Genomic DNA, 23,277 nt, shown 5'->3' with positions numbered 1-23,277 from the left:
ACACTAAAGAAGTGAGAATTAATAAAATCTAAATTCTGTCCTTAAGGCATCCACAATCTAAGGAGATACATGGAAATAACACATACCTGAAATAAACCACCCAGAAATAGAGAACTCAAACATAAAAAGTGATTAACTTTTCGAAATATGATCAAGAAAGTAGGGGGTGAAAAAAATCTGAAAACATTTATCTGTAAAGATATATGTGCTTCAATGTTCACTGCAGCTTTATTTACGGTAGCCAATACATAGAAACAACCAAAGTGTCCTTTGATAGATGACTGAATCAAGAAGATGCGGTATATATAAATACACAATGGAATATTATTCTGCCATAAGAAAAGATGAAATAGTGCCATTTGTGACAACATGGATGGATCTTGAGATTACTAAGCTAAGTAAAATAAGTCAGCTAAAAAGTTGAGAACCATATGATTTCACTGATATGTGGAATATAAAACTGAAAACAACAAAGAAACAAAACAAACAAACAAAACCTCATAGACACAGATAGTAGTTTAGTGGTTACCAGATGGTAAGGGGGGAGGGGGTGGTAGATGAGGGTAAAGGGGATCAAATATATGGTGATGGAAGGAGAAATGTTGCGGAAAAGTGGCGAGGACCGAGAAACTCAAGCGGCTCCCAGAGGGCAGGGAGAACACAGCTTTATTACACTAGTGAGCCCAGTGGGATTGTTCCCAAAGAACTGAGCACTGATTGGGGTCAGGCGCTTTGTTTTATATGTTTAGGCCTCTGGGTTTGGGGGAAATCCGGCCGGGTGCCAGGGAGATCTGTCCCTAGCAGCTGTGATCCCTCAACTTTGTGTTGACAGGGAGGCCTCTAACTATGGTGCCTGCGGGAGACAGCTCCGATAAGGAGGGAGGAGGAGGGGGGCTGAGCTCTTGGGGGGGCTCCTATGTTTTCTAGATACATAGGAAAGACCGTCCCAACATATTCCCCCTGTTGATGATCGGAAGGGGAACCCTGAAAGATCATCATCCAAACAGAGAGCGACAGCCCCGCAGGACAAGGACGTGGGCGGTGGTTAGACGGGAGACAGCACCTTCGATGAAGTGGACAAAGGCAGCAAAGACGTCTGGGCCGATGGCGGCAAGGAGGAAAGTGGAGAGCAAGAGGGAGTCAGGAAGTCCAGGACTGAAAGCTAAACCCCAGGAGGCGAGCTCCTCGCAGCAGTTCTATACGCGATCCCTGGAGCTCATGGACCCGGCGGTGGGGATCCCAGACTGGCCTACACAGCAGCAACGTTCTTCTTGGAGGAAGAGACAGGTTCCGCACTTTTCGGCCGTGAGCAGATCCAGGGCTCCCCAGTTTATGAGGGCGACTGTCACCAGGCTGGAGAATTGGGTCTGGAGTGACGTGAGTGAGTCTGCGACCCGCTCCATGTCATCATTGATTTCTTGAGAAAGTTTGTAGTAAAAGTCGATGGAAGTCCCAAGGCCGGAGGCACCAGCGGCGACCTCTGTAAAGATGGCAGCACCTATGAGGAAAGGGATGAAAGCCGCCCCGCAGGTGCGAAGGGAAGGAAAGACCCGAGACTGGAATTCAGCGTCAGCAAAACGGGCAGAAGGAGAATGAAAATGAGGACGTAGCCACCTCCACCGTGATGCGCTCCAACACCTGTATGGGTCGCTTGTTACAGAAGAGCGTGCAGAAGGGCAAAGGTGCAGAAAAGCTCTGGCAGCAGGTATCGGGAGCCTGGCAAGGCCAGGGGGCAGGTAACAGGCTAAGTTCCAGGCAGGAGTCAGGGGGCGCCGACCAGGCCGGAGACGATGGAGGCTCTGAGCCGCGGGGCAGGGTCCTGGGCATCCAGGAGTTTGGCCCTGCAGAGGGAAGTCAGGCCGAGGCCACAGCAGCGAGGCTGGGGCAGTGCAGCCCGAGCCATCGCAGCAATCCAGGCCACTGCAATGTCGCGGAGGGCAGTGCCCTGGACTCCACCGTCATCGCAGGACCCGGTTTGGGCTAAGTTAGTCCAGCAGACAGACCCTCGGGGGAAGAGATTGCAGGGGAACTGGGAGGTCTGAGGCTCTTGTTCCGGACCCCCGGAAGCAGGGACACTTCAAGGAGAGACCTAAGGGGGAAAAGGCAAAGGAGGCCTAAGAGCCAGAGGGCCTCAGGCAGGCGAGCACGAGCAGAGGAGAAACCCATAGCAGAAATCCGGACAGGAGGAGACCCCGCTGGGTGGGGGTCCAATCAGGCGGTCTTCTCAAGCGTGGTCTTCAGTGGCTCGGCGGGCACTGGACGAGAAGTCCAGGCAGGCTGGTCCGACCTGCTCGCGTGACTCAGGAGTGGTGAATCCACGGCGTGTTTCTGGGGACCTTAAGTGCAGTGAGGGTGACAAGGGTTACTGCGCATGGGCCTGTTTATATGGGGGGAGGGGCTCACGTCTCTAATCTTGACTTAGACCCTGTCACCTAGAAGGTGGGGCTGGACAGGGGTCCCTAACGAGTCAGGAGTTACTGCGCATGGGCCTGTTTATATGGGGGGAGGGGCTCATGTCTCTAATCCTGACTTAGACCCTGTCACCTAGAAGGTGGGGATGGACAGGGGTCCCTAACGAGTCAGGAGTTCCTTTTAGTAGATGTGAGTGCAGGCTCGTAAGGATCTTTCCTAGGGCGATAAGCTGACCTGGGAGTCACTTACTACTCTGATGGATGATAGCAACGGGGGAGGCCGCCATAGAGAAATTTAAACAGGGGAAAAACCATCCTTTTGAGGAGTACACCGGGAGCGGAGGGCGCCTAAGGGGAGTAGATCCATCCATCCCAGGGAGGTTTTTTTTGGCATAGCTTAGACAATGTTTCTTTGAGGGTACGGTTCATGCACTTTACTTTCCCTGAACTCTGAGGCCGGTAGGCCGTCCATGTGAAGCTTCCAGGAGACATTGAGGGCCGAGGCCAGAGTCCGTAGTACATCTGGGATAAGACTGGTCCGTTGCCCTGTGAATGGTGAGGGGTTATGAAATGATTATGGCTGGAGTCCTTGAAATTCTAGCTCTCGTTGCTTAAGGCCGTATGTTGTATAAGCAGCTACGAAGAGTTTGGGTGGAAAACTGCTGTCAGAGCAGCTGCAGTCAGTGACTCTGGGAACAAGATTACCCCTGGATTGTCTCATAAGACAGCAGAACTGTGGCTGGTGCATCCAGCACTGATATCGGCACTTTGATTTTCCCTAGTGTCTTCCTCTTCTTCCTTTTCAAACTCAGCAAAATTACAGGTCAACTTTTCTTTTCCTTCCTGCTGCTGGAAGTAGGTGAGCCTCCCTTTTACAGGTGGGTTCTCCATCTGGTAGTAAGGTAACGTTAGCGTCAACGCGATCTTTGTTTGGGAGCTTGAGGAGAAGTCGTACGTGCATCGCACTTTTATAAGAAATGAGAAGGAAATAATAAGTAGTAAATCTGTAGCTGCTGTTTAGACGAACCAAGTAACAAAGAAGCGTGTCCCAATCCTGTCAGACAAAATCCAATCAGCACAGGGGCACCAACCTCGTTAAAAGACAGGAGATTCACAAAGTCAGCCTTTTCCCAAGCAGCGCTCAGTAAATTTCTCAGGTGTGCATTCAGAGACACTGAGTACGTCGTTTGCCTGCTTCTCAGTTTTGTGGCAGCAGTTTCCTTTGGTATTATATACTATGGCCTTTAAATAGTCCTCATCTAAAAAACCCAGAGACATTTTACATAATCGCTTATCATGCCGAACCCAGAACACCAAAACTGTCGCGGAGTTTGTAAGCAGAAAACACCTCATACAAAAATTAAAAGTTAACTTGTATGCAAAGTTTAAATGTGGTCTTTAAGTCCCCCTTCGCCGGAGTGAAAAGGCGACTGTTTCCCTGGCTGGGAATTGAACCTGAGTCGCCCGCTTGGCAGGCAAAAATTCTACCGCTGTACCACTAGGGGAGCACCAAGTGTGGCAAAGTCAAAAAAGGAGAAATCCGGACGCAGGAAGCTGGGCGGGGCCTTCTCTTGATGGTCCTCTTTCTTTCTTTCTTTTTTATTTTTCTCTCGCATTACCCAAGCAAAATTGGTTTTACTGTAGTGTGCGGGCTGGGCAAGGCCCAGGCTGCGCTGGCAGAGTGCGGGGGCAGCTGGCGTGGCCGCCTGGGTGCTCCCGGGTTCCCAAGCCGAGCTGGGATGGCTCCGCCAGAGGCTGCAGTCAGGCTGCGGTTTTGTTTAGGTTCGCTGTACGGGAGCACATGCGGGTGTGGCAGCAGGGGGAGAAGCCCCCGGGGTTCTTCAGGGGTGACCGAGCAGGAAGCAGGGACATGAGAGCCGCCGCTGAAAGCTTCACGATGGGTGAGAGGGGGCCGGGGGGGTGCTGGGTGCTGACCGCCGTTGGCTCTTGGCCCCCTCCCTGAGAGGCTGGTGCGTGGAAGCTCGAAAGGAGCTGCCTTTCCTTCTCCCCTGGGGCCCCTCCTAGGAGCTGTGTCCTCTCTCCGCCAGGATCCCTGGGGCGAAGGCCAGAAGGTGTAGCACCACCTGGTGCCCAGGTCCAATCTTGGTCCAATCTTGCTGAAATTGCTGCTTCCCAGGACTGGGGTACGGAGGGGGAGCCGAGAGAGGAGCCTCTCTCCTCCACTACGGCGCTGTTCTGCTGGAGGCATCTGGGTTTGCAGGCACGGAGCGAGCCACCGTGGCTATTCCTTCCAGGACCCACGAAAGCAGAGAAAAGCTGCACGCACGCATGCAGGCTCCTGCCGCCCCCAGGCCTGGCTGGCACCTCGGCCGCATCGGCTGACGGCTTCTATGTTGGCTGCAGGGCGCTCACGCAGCGCCTGGGCCTGGGTTGCTTCCCCTCCCGCTCACATTCGCCCAGAATGTGGGGTTGTGATTGTTACTGTACGTTCCGGAGGTGCCTCTCGGTGCTCCCGCTCGTGCTGCGACTCGCGCTGTCCCCAAACACAGTGGATCGCGGCTTCCCGAAATGTTTTTCTGGCACTCAGAAGTCTGTCCTCAAACATTCAGTGGAGTTTTCTTGTGTCCTCTTGGTGAAGGGGCTTTGTCGGAGGGGCGTTAGGAGTTTCTTTCCGAGCCTGGGTTACGAGAATCCTGCACTGTCCCTTTTTACTAGAGCAGAACCGTACCCTAAAGTCGAAGGATCCTGGCAATTTCCAACCAGGAGTTAATGTATGGAAACTGACCTGGTGAGAAGGATTGCCGGTCACTATAATATAAACACGCCGGATGACGGCCAGGTCGAGGGTTCCCTCTGACTGCCAGCCGACGTTAAAAGTGGGCTATTCTAATTCACAGAGGATTCTTAATTTTTCCTGGGGTCATGCAGACTCCGTAATTTCTGCAAAAACTCTTTCTAAAATTCTTTAACATGCAGTCTAGGACTGCAGGCTTACTTTGCTTCCCTCCCATAGCGTACGATGTCGCAGACGGGGAGAGGGGAATTTACTCAGGTGCTGCCCTGCTGGCGTCCCTCCCGGGAACTTAGGAGCGCTTTTGGCTACAGTGTACTGTGAATAATTTCACTGACCAGGCCTCCGTGGAGTGAATCACCGTTACGCCAAATGACGCTCTTCGAGAATCAGGGCGAAGCATATCCAAGTTTCCATAGCCAAAGCAATGGAATCAGACAATCAGACACACAATCAGTCACTCACACACCGGACTGACACCCTCCCATGGGTGTCCCTGACTGGTAGGTTATAAGAACCTACAGGGAGGTGATCAGGCTCCGCTTCTGTCACATGGGACAGGACTGGCTCCAGACAATGGCCTCGAGGCTTACCTGGTCCGACGGGTGGATCCGACTGGTTGTCCCTGGTCCCTCTCTGCGGGTCCAGCTGGGGAGGCGCAGGCCGCGGCTGCCCGGGTAAGCCCAGTCCAGGGTCCACCAAAATCGGCGGGGCGCACCTACACCCTTCTCGGGCCTCCTGTTGCTCCACGGCCCACCTCTCACCCCACACTGGTGGCACAAGGGGCCATTGCGGTTGGATTTCCCAGTCAGGGAATCAAAATGTTGCGGAAAAGCAGTGACGACTGAGAAACTCAAGCGGCTCCCAGAGGGCAGGGAGAACACAGCTTTATTACACTAGTGAGCCCAGTGGGATTGTTCCCAAAGAACTGAGCACTGATTGGGGTCAGGCGCTTTGTTTTATATGTTTAGGCCTCCGGGTTTGGGGGAAATCCAGCCGGGTGCCAGGGAGATCCGTCCCTAGCAGCTGTGATCCCTCAACTTTGTTTTGACAGGGAGGCCTCTAACTATGGTGCCTGCGGGAGACAGCTCCGATAAGGAGGGAGGAGGAGGGGGGCTGAGCTCTTAGGGGGGCCTGCAGGAAAAACCATCCCAACAACTGACTCTGGGTGGTGAACACACAAAGTGATATATAGATGATGTAATACAGAATTGTACACCTGAAACCTGTGTAACTTTATTAACCATTGTCACCCCAATAAACTTTCATTGAAAGAAAGAAAGAAAGAAAGAAAGAAAGAAAGAAAGAAAGAAAGAAAGAAAGAAAGATAGGTAAATCGTGAGCCATTTTGAAAGATGATGAAGATTAGGTTAATAGGGTGAAGAACATTCTAGGCACAGGAAATAACAGAATGCAAACAGGCACAAGAGGCATGACATGGGCTCTTAAGTGGTATTGTTAAAACATAAAATACATGTTAGGGGAGCAGTGGAGACAGGAGATTTGACTGTAGGGTGGACAGTAGAGTCAGCTTATGACTGACCTTGCTCAGGTTCAACTTTACCCTATAGAGATAAGAATAAAAAAATTTTTGATTGATCACCATGAAAAGAATGCAAGAATGGGGGTTACCAATCTTTATGTAGACTATCAATAGGTTAGAAATGATGAGAATTTTAAGGCCCCTAAAGGACTGGACAATTAGAAGTTCATTCACTTCGGTGAAGTATTTTCAAGACAAGGGAGTAGAAACCATAGTATACAGAGTTAAGGAAATAAATAAAACGGTGATTATAGACCACATCTTTGAGAAGCTTAGATGAAAGTGGAAAAGATGGGACAGTTGAAGAAAAGAAGGGACAAGTGTTCAAAGAGAGAGTTGTTGTATTTTGTTCTTTTTTCTAAGAGGATAAACGATGAATTTATACGCTGAGTCTTTTTTAGGAAAGGGTGCGGAGGTCAATAATAACTAAAAAAACAAGTCTCAGGAGGAAAAATCTCCTGGATAGCATCAAAGAGTCTCTTAAGATTACTAGCTTTCTCAATTTTTGCAAGTTTTTTTTTAAACTTTTTTTTTTTTTTTTTAAGTTTTTGCTTTGTGGACTCTTAACTTCATCCCCAGAAAGCTTCCTTTTCTGGAAGATCCTCACTATACCCAAACCTTCCCAGATTCTTGGACATTTTAGGTAGCTGGGACTTTGTTTTGTTTTCTAAATCTTACTGATCCTCAGTATAAGTGTACCCCAATAAAACATAATTGCTGTTAGGAAAGTATATGAAGGTCAGACAATTAAGTTCGTGAACACATCCTAGAAAAAGTGCTATATACCTCACTGCTGAATAGCACTACGGTCACCTTCGAAGTACTCCCCTTGGGAAGCCATGCACTGACACCAGTGCCTAGTACACCCTTCAAAGCAATTCTGGAACTCTTTTTCTGGAATGGCTATCAGAGCTGTCGTCGTATTACCCTTAATGTCCTGAATGTCATCAAAATGTCTCTCAATATTTCAAAATGTCCTTTCAATATTTCCTTTATCTTCAGGTAAAGAAAGAAGTCATTGGGGGCGAGATCAGCTGAGTAGGGAGGGTATTCCAATAGTTATTTGTTTACTGGCTAAAAACTCCCTCACAGACAGTGCTGTGTGAGCTGGTGCAGTGTCGTGATGCAAGAGCCATGAATTGTTGGAGAAAAGTTCAGGTCCTCTAACTTTTTCACACACCCTTTTCAGCACTCCCAAATAGTAAACTTGGTTAACTGTTTGTCCAGTTGGTAAAAATTCATAATGAATAATCCCTCCCATGTCAAAAAAGGTTAGCAACATCATTGCAACAAATCCGTGAACTTAACTGTCAGACCTCGTATGTGTAGGTTATATATTTTACCCTCCATGAAAGATTAAATGAATGAATAAAGACCTATTAGTAAATTTTTTTCTAAACAATTGCTTTAAAAAATACAAGTGATATATATTCTGAATTTTTTAAATGTCCAATTAAAAATAAGCAAAAAATGTGTAACACCATGTCATTTCCATGTTGACGTAGTTTCCCTTTTTATTAAGCTAAGCTAAGCATGTAAGTTAGTGTTACCAAAAGCTTTTCATAGCTGAAGCATATTTATAGCCAGTCATACCTGGAAACTTTGGTCAACAGGTTTAGCAAGTAGATTAAGGTTGATGATGCCACTTATGATATATACTTTTCCAGACCATTTTCCCATGCTATGTAGAATACGGTTTTTTTTACAAAAAATTAAATTTAGATAGTCTTGTAATCTGCCTTTTCCCTAAACAGCTCATGAAAACTTTTCTATATCAATAAACATATATTTACATAATCATTTTTAAGGTTTGTAGAGTATTCCATTAACAAGCTTCTGCAGCTAAAGTTATGAATGACAGCTATCTGTCCCATAAAAACACTTCAGGGACATTGTCCAAGTCAATATAATGAGGTTACCCAGTCTTGCTCTGTATGGCACCCCAATTTCATTTATCATGAAGTATGTAAACCTGCAATTCTTTCCCACTTACCTCCCCTGAGCATTATGCAGAATACCTAAGTGGATGCCTTCTTGGGATGAAAAGAAAGAAAAACAATTCTAATAAACTTTCAGAACTATTCTGTAGAATTATAGTTCACCAGTTCACAAATTTACTCTACGCAATCCAAGTGCAAAACTTGAGACCAACTGATAAAACCATTATCATGTCACTCCATGCAACCATGATTTCCCACCTACTTATGAACCACCCTATTTCTCAACGTCTCTTTCCCAACTATAAACTAAACCACATCCAAATGTAATAACCTGGCACATCAACTTTTCAAGGTGGAAGATTTTTTTAAAATCCAACACTGCCAAATAAAATGTGAATTCAGACTCCTGCTTAGTCCTTGTATTATGTTATTAGAAAGGCACTGCTACCTTCTTTATTTATCACAGCACTAAGCTTCTCTTTAAAAGCACCACAGACACGAAAATATCTAACTCACATTCTTTATTCCAAAGATCCCTAAATATGTGCCTCTGTGTACTCAGTGAGTACAGACTCAGAGACATACGTATTTTCTAATAAAGAGCTATACCATACATGAGGCACATCTGATGTTGAAAAAAGAAAGCAAGTTTTCTTATCTACAATCGCACATTTGCAAACATGACTAACTTGCGTGCTCATAGTCTACATTTGAATTTCTAATCCAAATGTACTAGTCAAAGAATTTTAACATTTTGATGAGAAAGTATTTGAGGGGAAACAAAAATACAAAAAATATTGCTATTTAAACTGAAGTAACTTTGTGTGAAAATTTTTCTAAGCACTTCTTTATTTCCATAGCTTATTGTCCAGAAATGTTGGCTTAAACCAATTGTCTATATCCCTATTAAATCAGGCATTCTAAGATGTAGAAAAAGACTTTCCATAAGCTTTCAGCAAGAACAAAATAACCTTAATATTCACCATACTCTTTACTCCAATAGCTTCCAAGGAGAGTTCCACCCTTCTCTCCCCTCCCAACTCTTTCTCAAATTTGCATACACCCCCTTCCTACTGGCCCAGATTCAATTTGGGAAAAATCTCAAGGTTTTAATGTTGCACTTAATCAAAATTTAAGAGTAGATGCATTTACCCCCAAGTCAATGTTCCCCAAAAGCCAAGTAGCCCCACAATGCAAAAGCTTGTTAATTCTCTAACTGGGATTAACAAACATTTTAAAGCATAGTAATTTTCCACAACCACCCTCCGAAACACACATACTGACACTTATCTCTAGTTACAGGACATGAAACTGAGGCGACAGGCTCAGGTTTCTGTGACCCAACCTGCATGCTAAGTCATACTTTCTGTATCCTTAATCTGTTGAGCCATCATGCTGTTACTACTAAAAAAGGAGTACTTCATGTCAATAACACATGGCACAACACACAAATCATAGAAATACAACTTATTAAAATACATGAAAACTCTTACACCGCAAATAACTCGTATAACCACATCAAAGTAACTGAACCACAAAACTAAAGCAGCAGTACAGAATGGTCTGGTCACCAAAGGGGAAAAATTATTCTCAACTTCTTCCTGCCAAAAAGGAATGAATATGAATTTCCTGAATGGATTAGTTTTCATCAGAAGAAAATTTTGCGTGCTATCTCTCAGCTATGAATACAGAAGTTTAAGGTCATTCATTACTCAGCTGTTCACAGAACAGATTACCCCATTATCTCTACTCATGAGCACCAACAGAAGCTATTAAGATAAAACAAGGCCCCATTAAGAACAGATTACTAGTTTATCACTCTGCAGCATTCTAGAGGAGTTTATAAACCATTCTGGCTCATAACCAGGGTCTGCCAGAATGTTAAACATGAGCCACACAGAGAGTTTGCAAAAGTTTACAGGTCATTAAAAAAATTCACCAGGCCCTTCCACATTTAATGCTACTGAGGTATTGCCCTATGGTGGTATTGCCGGGTGGTATGAAGTACAGGTTCTAGAACAAAAATGCCTGGATGTAAATCATGACTAGACTCCACCATTCTGTGTGACTATGGGCAACTTACTTTGGTTCTCTAAGTCTCCATTGCCTTATCCCTAAAAAGGGGTAATAGATAGCCCCTAACTCCTAGTTCACAGGCTGCTGAAGATGAATGGTGGTGAGTAAAAATTTAGCACAGTACCGGGCACATAAAAAGCACTTAATAAGTATCAGCTTCTGCTACAGCTACCATCTACTATTCCTACTACCATCACCACCAAGTAAGCATGCTAGTATTAATGTAGGGCTGGGGGACTTGCAATTTTTGTTAAATAGATTCAATCTAATTGTTTTTGGTCCCAGGACTATGATAATTAATGCCAATTAATGATTCAGGCAGTAAAATTGTCTGACATTTATACTATCATTCTTCCTTAACTGGAAGGTCTTCCCCTCGTCTTCACCTGTCTAAATTTTATGCACCCTTCGATGCCCAACTCAAGAGTCCACGTCAGAGATAAAGCCTTTTCAAATACCTCCTGCCATAATTATTGGTTTGCATTGAGCTGAGTTCTCTCAGTGGGCAATTAATCACATCATGGTATGGCATCTTTTTATGGCTGTCCCATATGTTACCAGTATGCATTATACCACTCATACATAGTGATGTGATTCTTGTGTTTATGTCTTGTGTCCTGTGACTGTATAGCTCTTGAGAATAGGGACCATATGTATCATAATGTTTCTTTGTAGCATTATGGACTGGAACTTTGCACTTAATTGGCACTCAGTAAATGTGCTAACCAATAATTTTTCTAATCAATTCTGATTGTGCATATCAAATGTATTTTGTAAAATATGAAAAGATTTATTAATGAACTCTAAGATCAGAGTACTTATGAACAAAAATGCTTCAGAGCTACCACTGAAATACGTAATTACTTCCACCTCTCCGTGGGGATTCCACAAATAAGAGATCTCATGATACAGCAATGAGTCAGTAGCAGAGTCAGAAATACTTACTACCTAACACAACTAAATTCTTATGCAAAACCATCAGCCACAATAGATTTAACACTGAATATCCATATTATACACTTCATATTCAAGAGTTAATCCTTTATGCCGTACTTCAGAATCGGCAATGTTGAGTAACTAAAGATGAATATATGTGCATTGCTGGTGAAAATGGTATAGCTGTTGTGGAAACAGAATGGCAGTTCCTCAAAAACTTAAACACAGGTTACCATATGATCCTGCAATCCCACTTCTGTGTATCTACCAAAAGAACTGAAAGCAGGGACTTGAACAGATATTTGTACACCAGTGTTCAATAGCAGCATTATTCACAATAGCCAAAAGATGGAAGCAACTCAAATCCATGGATGTATGAATGAATGGATAAGCAAAATGTGGTAGTACATATAATAGAATATTATTCAGCATTAAAAAGGAAATTCTACAACATGGATGAATCTTAAAGACAATGCTAAGTGAAATAAGCCAGATACAAAAGGACAAATCTTGTATGATTCCACTTACGTAAAGTATCGTGAGTAGTCAAATTTATAGACACAGAAAGTAGAATGATGGGTTGGGGACAGTGGGGAAGGGGGAGTTATTGATGAATGGGTCCATGGTTTCAGATGGGAACATGAAAAATTTCTGGAGATGGATGGTGGTGATGGCTGCACAACAATGTGAATGTACTTAATGCCACTGAATTGTACATTTAACATGGTAAAAATGGTACATTTTGCTATATATATATTTTACCACAATAAAAATATTTCAAAAAAATTAATGAATAAAATATATCTAAATAAAAAAGATGAATATAGGTCAACCCCAGAATTACTGGTTCTTACTCTCAGCAAACTTATCACCTTCATGCCAACAGTTCACTTACAGATCTTACACAGTGAGAGACAAATCAGCCACGTCTCAATAAGTGCATTTTGTGGGAAATTTGATTTATGATGTATATGATCTTTATTTATCTTTTTCTTGGATTCCTCTACTAATGTTCGCATGGAGAAATGTCACTAGTGGATAAGGGACTAATAGAGTCAAAATTTAAATTACAACGTCCAAAGGGTACTTGCCTTTACTAAACTTATGCCTTAAGTTAATAATAGTGCCTTTGAGAAAATATGACCCTCATAAGTCCCAAAAATAAGGGTTTAATAATTTATAATTGTTTTCAACATTTTAAGACGTGTAATTCTTTCCTAAAATTCTTTGCTCATTTACCTATGAATTAAATATTTTATGATAAAATATTCTCAAAGAAGTCTCTTTATTGAGAGAATGGCATCTGTCAACCAGAACTTAATATTTAAGAGATTTGTTGCACTATTTTTTAAAATAAAATGTTATATAAAGATACGTATAAGCATGAGTGGGACGGAAACGTGCTAAAGTTTATGGTTTCCTGAAAAACTGTCTCTTTCCCAAGACTTCATAACACATTCGGGCCTCATTATTAATGAATTCCTTATCTGCAAATTCACCTACTCACTAAAATTTGTTGTAAGTCAAAAATCAATATTTGGAGCATTTTCACAGCAATACTTGCGGAGTCACTTGCAGATAATCACAGAACAACAAAAATTTTAGTCAGCCGGTGTTCATGCACATTTCCAGCTAAGATAGAACAAGGTAGCATTCTGCCTTCTTGTTTCAGCTCTCATACTGAAACAAGTGTCCTCTTCAGGATCTATTTAGTGCCACGTTTTTCATATTTTTGTGTTGTTGTTTTTTTTGTGGTGACTTACTACTGAAAATGGCTTCCACGTGTAGTGTCAAAGTGCTATTTCGTGTTTCTAAGCACAAGAAGGCTGTGATGGGCATTATGGAGAAAATACCTTTAGATAAAATTTATTCAGGTATGAACTATAATGCTGTTCATTATGAATCCAAAGTTACTGAATTGAGAATATATATGGAATAAGGTGTCTTTAAACAGAAACACATATAAAACAAGGTTATATACTGATCAGTTGACAAAAATGTTGTGACCACAGGCTGGCAGGAACCTAACCCTATTAGTTCCCCTAGGAGCAATGGTTCCAGATTCACTAATTCAGTGTTCATGGCAACTTTCCATACAGCACCATAACAACAAGAATCAACTGTACTTTGTTAAAGAAAAACATCTCAGAAGGGCGGGGTGGGGGGGTGGGAGAATAGATCAATGGAATAAAAAGACAGCCCAGAAACAGGTGCATGTAAATATGGCAGAAGTGACACAGAGATCAACAGTAAAAGGTTAAAACATTCAACAATTGGTCTCAGAACAAGTGAGTATCAATCTGGGGAAAATGAAAGTGAATCCTCACTTCACACACAAAAAAATTCAACTCTGGATAAAATGTAAAAGACAAATTTTATCCTTATGAGACGAAAAGTTATGTTTTTCTAATAGGAGAGCTTTACGGTCTTAATTTAAGGAAATAGTTCATAAACAAAACATAAAAAGAACCCATAAAGGAAAAGTTGACCAGTAAAATGAAAAACATGAAAACATATTATCATGAAAAGACATTAAACACTTAAAAAGACAAGCCAGAAACTGGAAAAAGATACCTGCAACACATGTAACTAGGGTTTCCAGGCGGGAATTCCCACCCGTTCTCAGGAATATTTCCACTTTCCCGTTCCCGAATCCCGAGAAAAGTTGGTCAGGAAATCAGGAATATTGGCTCCTTGAACCCAGTAATACCCACAATTGGAAATAAATGTGCTACTCACGGTGTACCTCTTAGACATTTTTCCTATTTATCGCTAGAGTTTCCGGGTGGGAATTCCCGCCCGTTCTTGGGAATTTTCTTCACTTTTCTGGTCCCAAATCCCGAGAAAAGTTGGTCAGGAAATGGGGAAAATCAGCTCCTTGAACCCAGGTGGTTGGTAGTGTTGGCCGTCACTTTGTGGAAATGATCCATCATGGAGAACAGAAAACAGTTTATATCTCGGGATTCGGGAACAGGAAAGCGAAAAATATTCCTGAGAACGGGCAGGAATTCCCGCCTGGAAATCTACATGTAGCTAATATAGAGAACTCCTAAGAACAATGAGAAAAAGGCAAGCAATCCAATAGAAAAATGAACAAAAGGCACGAACGAACAAGTATTTAACAGAAGATAAAATTCAAATGACTAATGAATAGGTGTAAAAGATATTCAAGTTCAATAATATTCAGAAACAAAAATCAAAATCTCAATGAAATACCATTTTATATAATTTAGCAAAATTTGAAAACTGACAACACCAAGTGTAGCAGAAAATGGGGAAGAATGGGAGCTCCTCCATTGCTAATAGGAGTACAAATACCTTGGTACAAATTATACAAATGAATGCAAATAACTTGTAAAACAATTTATCACTGTCTAGTGAAGTGAAACATGCACCAATTCTACTTCTCAATGTAAAATCTATAGGAACTTGTTCAGGTGCACCAGGAGACAACTAAAGAAAGTCCACCACCACAGTATTTTTTGAAATTACAAAAATCCAGGCGGGAAAAAAAAAAGGACCTTTCCTCCAAGAACGGGCAATTGGATAAACTGCAATATAGTCATAAGATGAAATGTTATACAGCCAAGGAATTTAACAATTGACAGTTTCCTATGATTGCTTCCTCATCAACATGATCAACTTTAAAATACAATGTTGAATGAATAAATAATCACAAGAATATATACAATTCCACTTATACAAAATTAAAAAAACATAGAAAATTAGTTATATTGTTTGGGGTTATATATATATATATATATATATATATATATATAGATATATAGATATATAGATAGATAGTAAAAACTAAAGAAAAGTCAGAGAATAATAAACACAAAATTCAGAATGGCTGGTATCCTTGGAGGGTGGGGGGATATAATCAGGGAGATACACAAAGGCCAAAAACAACTCTTAATTCCCTCCTCAAACCTATTCCTCCTCACCAGTTCCCAACTCTAGAGTTGTATTCAATTTCACTCTTCCTCACACCCTCATGTAATTAATCAGCAAGACCTATCAACAGTACTCTAAAACACCCCAATTCTTTCCATCTCCATTACTTTACTGTTTCAAGCCTCCATCAACCTGTCACTAGGACTGTTGCAACAGCTTCTTCCCTGCTGACTATAGGTACAATCCATTCTCCACAAAGCAACCAAGTGATCTTTTCAAAATTTGAGTCAGATCACATGACAATAAACTTTCCAGTGGCTTCCCTTCACAATTAGAATAAAATCCAATCCCTTTATCATCTACTTCAGGGCTTCATTTAATCTGTTCTCTGCTTACTTCTCTAACCTTAGCTCCCCCACCCTTCACCTAGCTCACAAGGTTTCAGCCAGAATGGCTGTCTTAGTCTCAAACCTGCCAAGCTGATTCTGTCTTAACACGTTCATAAGAATGCCCTTTTCATGGCTCTTAGCTTAGCAGGCTTCATCTCAGCATTTAAGCCTCAAATAAATATAAACACAAACGTTACCTTATCAATGAGGCTGCCTCTGACCACCCCATTAAAAACAGCACCACTGCTGCCATCAATCACTTAACAGTTCACCCTCTTTCATTCTTACCACGATCTGTGCTATTTTTAGGTCCCTCTCGCCCAGAACCTAGTCCCACCAAAGCAGGGATTTGTTGGTCTGGTCCAGTGTTACACCGAGCAGTGTCTGGCAAATGGCAACAAACACTTGTTGGATGAATGAAAAATTGAATTTTACTTTGAAAAAAAAAAAGAGTATCTGGCAGTGAAATGAAAATCAACTACACCAATCAGAAGTATGACAGATGGAAAGCGAAACTTTGAAAACCACTGGAAAAGCATTAATTTAGGAAGAATTTTAGTTTAAATAATCCTTTTCTCAATGGTACTAGTAACAGATCACCTTCTTAAGGACCATTAGTGATTATTAAAGTTTCACACAGGTACACAAGCCTGAGTTTTGGCTGTGTCATCTGCTTAAATCTCCTGTTTTTAGAAGAGCACTGTGATTAAAAGCATGGGCTTCAGCTCGACCTGAGTTCAATTACGAATCTGCATTGAAATTTGAGCAAGTTATCTCTCTATGCCTGCTTTCTCATTTGTAAAATGGAGCTATTAATAGCTACTTCAGAGTCACTGTGAAGATTAAAGTAAGTTTTTAAAGCATCTAGTTGTGCCTGGCGTGTAGTAAGTGGTCAATAAATTGTAGTTATTATGATGAAAGCTGAGAGTAGGAAAGTCCAGACAAATGAAAGAGCTTATATGAGTCAAATAACAACCAAACACCTTCAGTCTCTAATAGAGGTGGGCTAACTGATATTTAAAATGTACCAAGAGCACGTGCCAGGATTAAATACTTTTCCCGCCAAAAGACAAATGTATACAAAGCTAACACATAAGACTGGCCCAAGCACGTTGAGAACATCAAGAGAGTGGCTGTCTTCAACAAGGAGGTCAGCCACACACAAAACCGAGTCTTAAAAAAAGAAAGCCACAGGAATCGGCTAGATAAAGAATAAAGTACATGTAAAGGCCCAAATAAGTGAAAGTGAGAAACGTAGTGATGCTGCTATGGAGTGTATGGGAGGAAGGCTGGAAAACTGGTGGGCAGGACCAGATGGTAAGGATCTAGGGCCCTCTGTGTGTTTTTTTGTGGGTTTTTTTTTTTTTAAGAAAGCTTTTTATTTATGTATGTATGTATTTATTTATTTATTTTTAATTTTATTTGGTTTTAAAGATTTTATTGGGGAAGGGGAACAGCTAGCGCCCTCCACAGCTAGGAATTAGAGGACAACAGCTTGGCTTGGAAAAGGTCCTGGAAGTGCACACAGTTCCCCAATCAAGGCCCTCTGTTTAAAAGTTTGCACTTCATTCTTCAGGCAATGGGGACATGAAGGGGGAAACTTTAACACGCTAATTTGATACTAATACTTCTAAAGAATGCAAAAACACCTGTATGAGTTTAAATACCATAAAGGGCCACTATCTGTTAACAATGAGCAATCTGCTTAACCATGATTGATGTGGAACCTATTCTCAACACTTTTCATTAGATGACCATCCTTACAACAGCAGATAGAATCTATTGAGTTTACTGTGTGCCTTGTATTGTGTTGTTTTACTCGTTCTCTCATTCAATTCTTACAACACCCTTATGAGAGGAACTATTATTAACCCCATTTAACAGATTGGAAAACTAAAGGAAAGATGTTATAGTGAGATGGCTAGTGAGTCTGAGAGATGGGATTCAAATCGAGGCTACCTGACTCCAAAGCCCTAAAATTAAACCAACCTGCTGAATTAATATTGCTCAGTTCATTTACATCATTTGCTCAGAAATTGTATGTATGTACCTACTGTAATTTAAAGCATCATGCTAGGTCAGTGATTCTCAAATTTTACTGTACAGAAGAATCACATGGGCAGATTCCTAGATTTTGATTCAGTAAGTCTAGGGTGGAATTTTCAGAGACCTGCAATTATAATCTTAACTTCATGCAGTTCTGATTCACTTGGTCCATGAACTATACTCTGATAAATCCTGTGCTAGGTGTCCCTAAGATTCAAGGATATTTGATTTTCCTGTGCTCTATGAGTTTACAATTTAAAAGGGGTAAAAACAAGGTACACAAACAATACAAAGCAATTCAGGAAAAGCAATATACAGGCAAGAAAGACTTGAGGAAGAAGGATCATCTATAACAAAAGGAAGATGAATAGGATTTCATTTAGAAAGGAAACACATTCCCTGCAGACTTTCAGGAATAATGTTACATACAAAGAAAGGTAGGATGAGCAGGTAAGATGAGCAGACTGGCTTTGGCTTAGCAGGAACAGAGGATCTGCATTTAGGGATGGAAACATGTCAGAAAAAAAGTAGAGGCTGTGGAATGCCCTCAACGTCACCCTAAACAGTATGGGCTTTATTCAGTGCTGGCACTGTGATGCTGGCACTGTGACTGTTTTTGAGGAAGGAAATAATAAATGACAGCAATATTCTTTGGATAGAGCTCTGATGAAGCTATGCAAGATCAGAAAGAATAACAGACCAAGGGCATAGTTAGGCTGTTAGCATTCTAATTTCAAAGAAATAAGAGTCAGAACAGGGTAGTGGGAAAGTTGAAAAAGGGAAGAATGATAACTCTTAATGACATTGCATGCAGTGCAAAGGCAATCACAGCTAAACAATTTTTTCACCCCTTAAATTCAAATTGTATCACTATCAGCTTCATGTTACTTTTTGGAACTTTTTCTTATATAGCTAACAAGATGCAAAATATATCGAGTTCATTTATTTAAAACACAGCCCATGAGTAGCCAAAACACATCACAGTTATCCACTAAAAAAAAAAAAAATGTATATATTATATATAATATACATATTATATATAGTATATAAATGAAAGAACATTACTCAGAGCTACACAATCTCATGTTACACAGAATTCTAACAAATGTGAGCAACTAATTTCCAACCCACAGCAGTTTGGAAGCAACAATTAGAAGAGGAAAAGAGCCTGATATAGGTGGACATATTTAAGAGTCTGAGGCTCAAAAGAAACGAAAATTTAAAAAGCACACATAATCACTCAGAGTAAATCACTCCACAACTGTTTATTGATAGGTACACGATTCACAGAAAAAAAACAATGAAATCAGTGAGAATCTTTCGTAATATTTCAAAGACCTACCACAAAAAGAAAACTTTTAAACTTTCTTTAAAGATAAATATTTTAAAACAACTATTTACCTGATTAAAAGATAATTTTTAAAGGATGGCTGACACATGACAACATAGCCCTTTCATCAATAACCAAGATATAGTCACTAGGTAATTAAAAGGTAAGAAAGATATATTTTACAACACACAAAGTTTGAAAATGAAAAGAATGCTTTCATAAGGCATTTAATCAAGAATGTGGCCCCACTAATGAAGTTTAATTTGAGCGATTCTTTACTGATGGCTGTGCCTTTGAACTCCATGTTCCAAGTAATATGAAGGCATCCTCAACAAAAAATAACACTATTAAACTGGTCTTAAATATATACCCTGGATATTTACCTACCAAAACCAGGCAACAACGTCATTTGACACTCAACATCCTGTATCAATAGGCTGTGTGGCAACTTTTAAAAGGACTTTTAACGTAGAAACTTAGGTAGGCCTCTCATTTGGCTCACCAGCACTCATTGACATTTATTACAATCAATCCATATAAAGACCTTACCTACTCTATAAACAGATAAAAACAACATTTTCCTGGGGGGAATTAAGATGTTAACTGACTCAAAGTTATACTTAAGTTTATGATTAAGTTTTTAAAACATATACCAAAGCCCTGACCGTATACCTTTAATCACACAGAAGTAGACCATATATTAATTATTGGAGTAAGGAGAGTTTAGGTTTCAGCTTGATATATTTCTTCTAAATAGCAGAAAAGCAAATCAGTGCATATTTACAACACTGTAACATTAAAATAAAATTACCTTAACTATGTTGTAGGAATAAATCAACTAAATGAAACTAGGTCTCATATTTCTCAGATACAACAAAGGATAGAGAAAATTAAAGCAGCCAATGAATTCAAAAATTTCATCAAATAATCAAGCAACATTCAGATATCAAAGATTAGGATTATGGTACAAAACACCAGTCAAATATGCTATATTATAAGTATTTAAACAAATGAAGCAGTAAATTGCACCTGGTCCTTGTAATCATCCTTGCTCTCTAGAAGCATACGAGGACACTAAATGAAGCCAGAGAAATGTGCCTTGGAGACTGAAAAATAAGTTTTTCAAATTGTAATTTGCGATCCATCAATCAATTTAATGGTTTTCTGTCTGCATCTTTTAACTAAAGAAAAAGGAATACATTAGAAACTATTAGACTGCGCCACTTGTAATAAGGGTAAATATTATTTTGTGAAAACTTTTTGTTCATATACAGGTAGTGTGTACTAGACCATGATACAAAATGTATTTCTCACTATGGAGCATGATACAAAACAGTTTGGAAACTCCTGCTCTAGGGATCTAGGCCTAATACCTCAAGACCCAAAGGCTGAATGTTTTCACTAGTCCTCAGCACCTACACATAATCTCTTTGCTTAAGATGGACTCTTAGGGAACCTATTTAAGAACTCTAGGGCAGCATAAAAAGAGGACCGTCAGCTATTCTTGTATTTAGACCAGGGTTAGCAAATCTCCCCACAGCCCTACGCCGACAAACTCCTTGTAAGTTAGCAGCCTTCAGAATAGAGCTCCTCCTTCCTCCATTGACTGTACACAATTCAACTCGTGCATCAACTTTCCTTAACTGCAACTTGCAGAATCAGTGTGTCCCAAGACAAGACACTGTTAAACTTCGCTTCACCCATTCCCTGGATGTCTTTCTAGGAGAGGACCCCATTCTCAACAGATAACAAAGCTCCACACTGCTCCCCTGCCAGGCCCCATCTCACTCCAATCCCCTCGTTCTCAGTGTCTCCCAACTTGGGGGCAGAACGATTGTCCCCAGAGCCTTTAACGAACTACCGCGTCCTGTTATCAGCCGTGAAAGGAGCAGGCTTACTGTCCCCAAGCCTGGTAATGCCCGCCCGCCGAGCCTCCCAGAGAACACGTCCTTCATTGATTTATTTTTTTTGATTCGGTGGTTCCGCGACAAACCTCCTGTTTCCCCACCCAGCAGCCCCAGACTCCTCCCCGCCTCCCGCCAGACAGCGGGCACTTCCCATCCCCCACGCCCTGGGGCTCAGCGAGAAGCCAGGACTCCCCCAGGCACTCGGACTGGCTCCGCCACGAGCCCTCCCCACCCGGGGCCGGCTCCCCTCTCCAGTCCCAGGCCCGCCCCGCTCCGCCCAACCAGACCAGGCCCAGCCTCCCTGTCGTCCGGACGGGCGCCCCAGCCATGTCCTCCTCCCAGACAGGTTTCGTCCCGCCCGGAGACCCTCCCGGTGTCTCCTCACACTGCGCCCCTGCAGGAGCGACCCTCAGCTCCTGGGCTCCGGACCGGAGCGCCTCGGGCCGCGAGGACCCGACAGCGCCGCAGGCCGGGGCCCCACTCACCCTCTCAGCCCGGGGGCGGGAGCTGCTGCGGCGGCTCCTCGGGCTGCGCCTCTCTTCCCCTCCCTCCCGGCCACCGCCGTGGTCGCCGCTCAGCCTCCGGCGGGGTCCCGGCCAGCCCCGGGCCGCTCCGCTTCACCTCGTACCCCACTCGGCCCGCAGGAACCCAGTGTCCTGCATTGACCCGGAAGCAGCTTCCACGGCCCAACAACAACACGTGACCCGTCGCACGTGTCACGTCCGCTGCGTGAATGGGAGGGGGCACCAGAGGAGTGAGTCCTCGCCAACCAACCTCGGGTTGCCATGGCGTCGAGATGTCTGTACTGCCGGTCGTCACTAGAAACACACTTCATCTGCTTTTTTTCTTCCGCGTCATTAGGGGACACCCTAAGTGCAAAGGAGGAGTACAGATTTTCACAGCAGAGTGAAATAGGGCGGGTCAGAGCAGAGGGTGGACCACTGAGAGAGAGACTGCTGCCATGCAAAAACGAGCATTGAGCTCGTCCAGCATTGAGCATTGAGAGCGTTGAGGACCTCTCCAGACTTACCCGGAATTTTGTATTGATTCTGTCACTAATTTGCATTGTGACCCTGATCAACTCACTTCCTGTCTCTGGATTCAGTGGTCCTCTTTAGGTGAGCTCTATACTGTAATCTAATTCCATCCCAGGATGCTTTTGTATGAGGATGTGGTAGCACTCTGGCCTTTATTCTGTGTCCCCTTCCCAAGGTCTGTGGCATCCTGAGTTTTCAATGCTCTAGCACCAATGTAGTAATAGCAGCTTCCGTTTACTGAGCCCCTTGTGGGTACCAGGCACTGTGCATACGCTACTTCTAATTTTACAACCTTCCAAAAGTACGTATTTTGTAGACATGAAAACTGAAGTTCACAGAGGTTAAATAATCTGCCCCAAACCACCCATTACTAAAAGTGAGCAGACTAAGATTTGAATCCAGGTCAGCTGGCACCAAAGGAAATTCCTGCACTTCACATTATGTTCTACTATGGCTCCAGCTCTATACACATTATGTTTGACTGTCGGGCTGTGATTGCTTATTGGACTTCTTTGAGCATTTCTTTTGCAGGAACGTACGCAGAATAGGAATGGTGTTGGCTGGCCCTGAAGAGAATTCAGTCTTGTGTGGATATGTTGGTTTAAGTGTTAGGATTTGAAGAGGTCTGTTGCATAAGGTGTGCATGCTTTCATGTAGTGTGTGTCAGGGAGCAGGTGAAGGGTTGTGATGTGCATGCACGTGTATTTATTGGTTCCTAGAGGCAGGGAGACTAAATTCTTTAGGAGGGATCCAATGGCAGTTCCCAGGGACTTAAATCTCTCATTTTGTTTTGTTTTGTTTTACCCCATAATAGGTAGGGCTTAAAGGAGTTGGGGTTGGGGGAGCTTTAAAGAGCTGATTAAAGAAAGTGCTTCTGAGGATCAAGGGAAGGGTGAGCCAAGCAATGTTTAGTTTAATTTGCTGAGGTGGAGGCTTTCCTTCTCCTGCAGAGAGCGGTGTCTTTCTGGCACCTTAGGATTAATGGCTTTGGGAGCATCAGGTCATTGGCGTGA

At 42.5% G+C, this 23,277-nt stretch overlaps 1 protein-coding gene across 3 annotated transcripts in view; it reads right to left on the bottom strand.

Annotated features, from left to right (window-relative positions):
• The window catches only part of LOC109438846 (tubulin-specific chaperone cofactor E-like protein), a 179,170-nt gene extending 157,241 nt beyond the window's left edge, over positions 1-21,929 (bottom strand). For 2 of the 3 annotated variants that reach the window (XM_074321532.1, XM_019718964.2), the window contains exon 1: positions 21,713-21,917. The gene's annotated coding sequence lies outside the window, so the exon portion shown is untranslated. Of the gene's footprint in view, positions 1-21,712 lie in introns of all 3 variants that reach the window. The other variant, XM_074321534.1, reaches the window with a different exon arrangement.
• Between the last annotated feature and the right edge of the window lie 1,348 nt (positions 21,930-23,277).

Source organism: Rhinolophus sinicus, linkage group LG16, assembly GCF_036562045.2.
Source record: "Rhinolophus sinicus isolate RSC01 linkage group LG16, ASM3656204v1, whole genome shotgun sequence".
Lineage (NCBI taxonomy): Eukaryota > Metazoa > Chordata > Mammalia > Chiroptera > Rhinolophidae > Rhinolophus > Rhinolophus sinicus.
The sequence above is the reverse complement of the archived record's forward strand: the minus strand, read 5'-3'. Positions and strand labels throughout refer to the sequence as shown.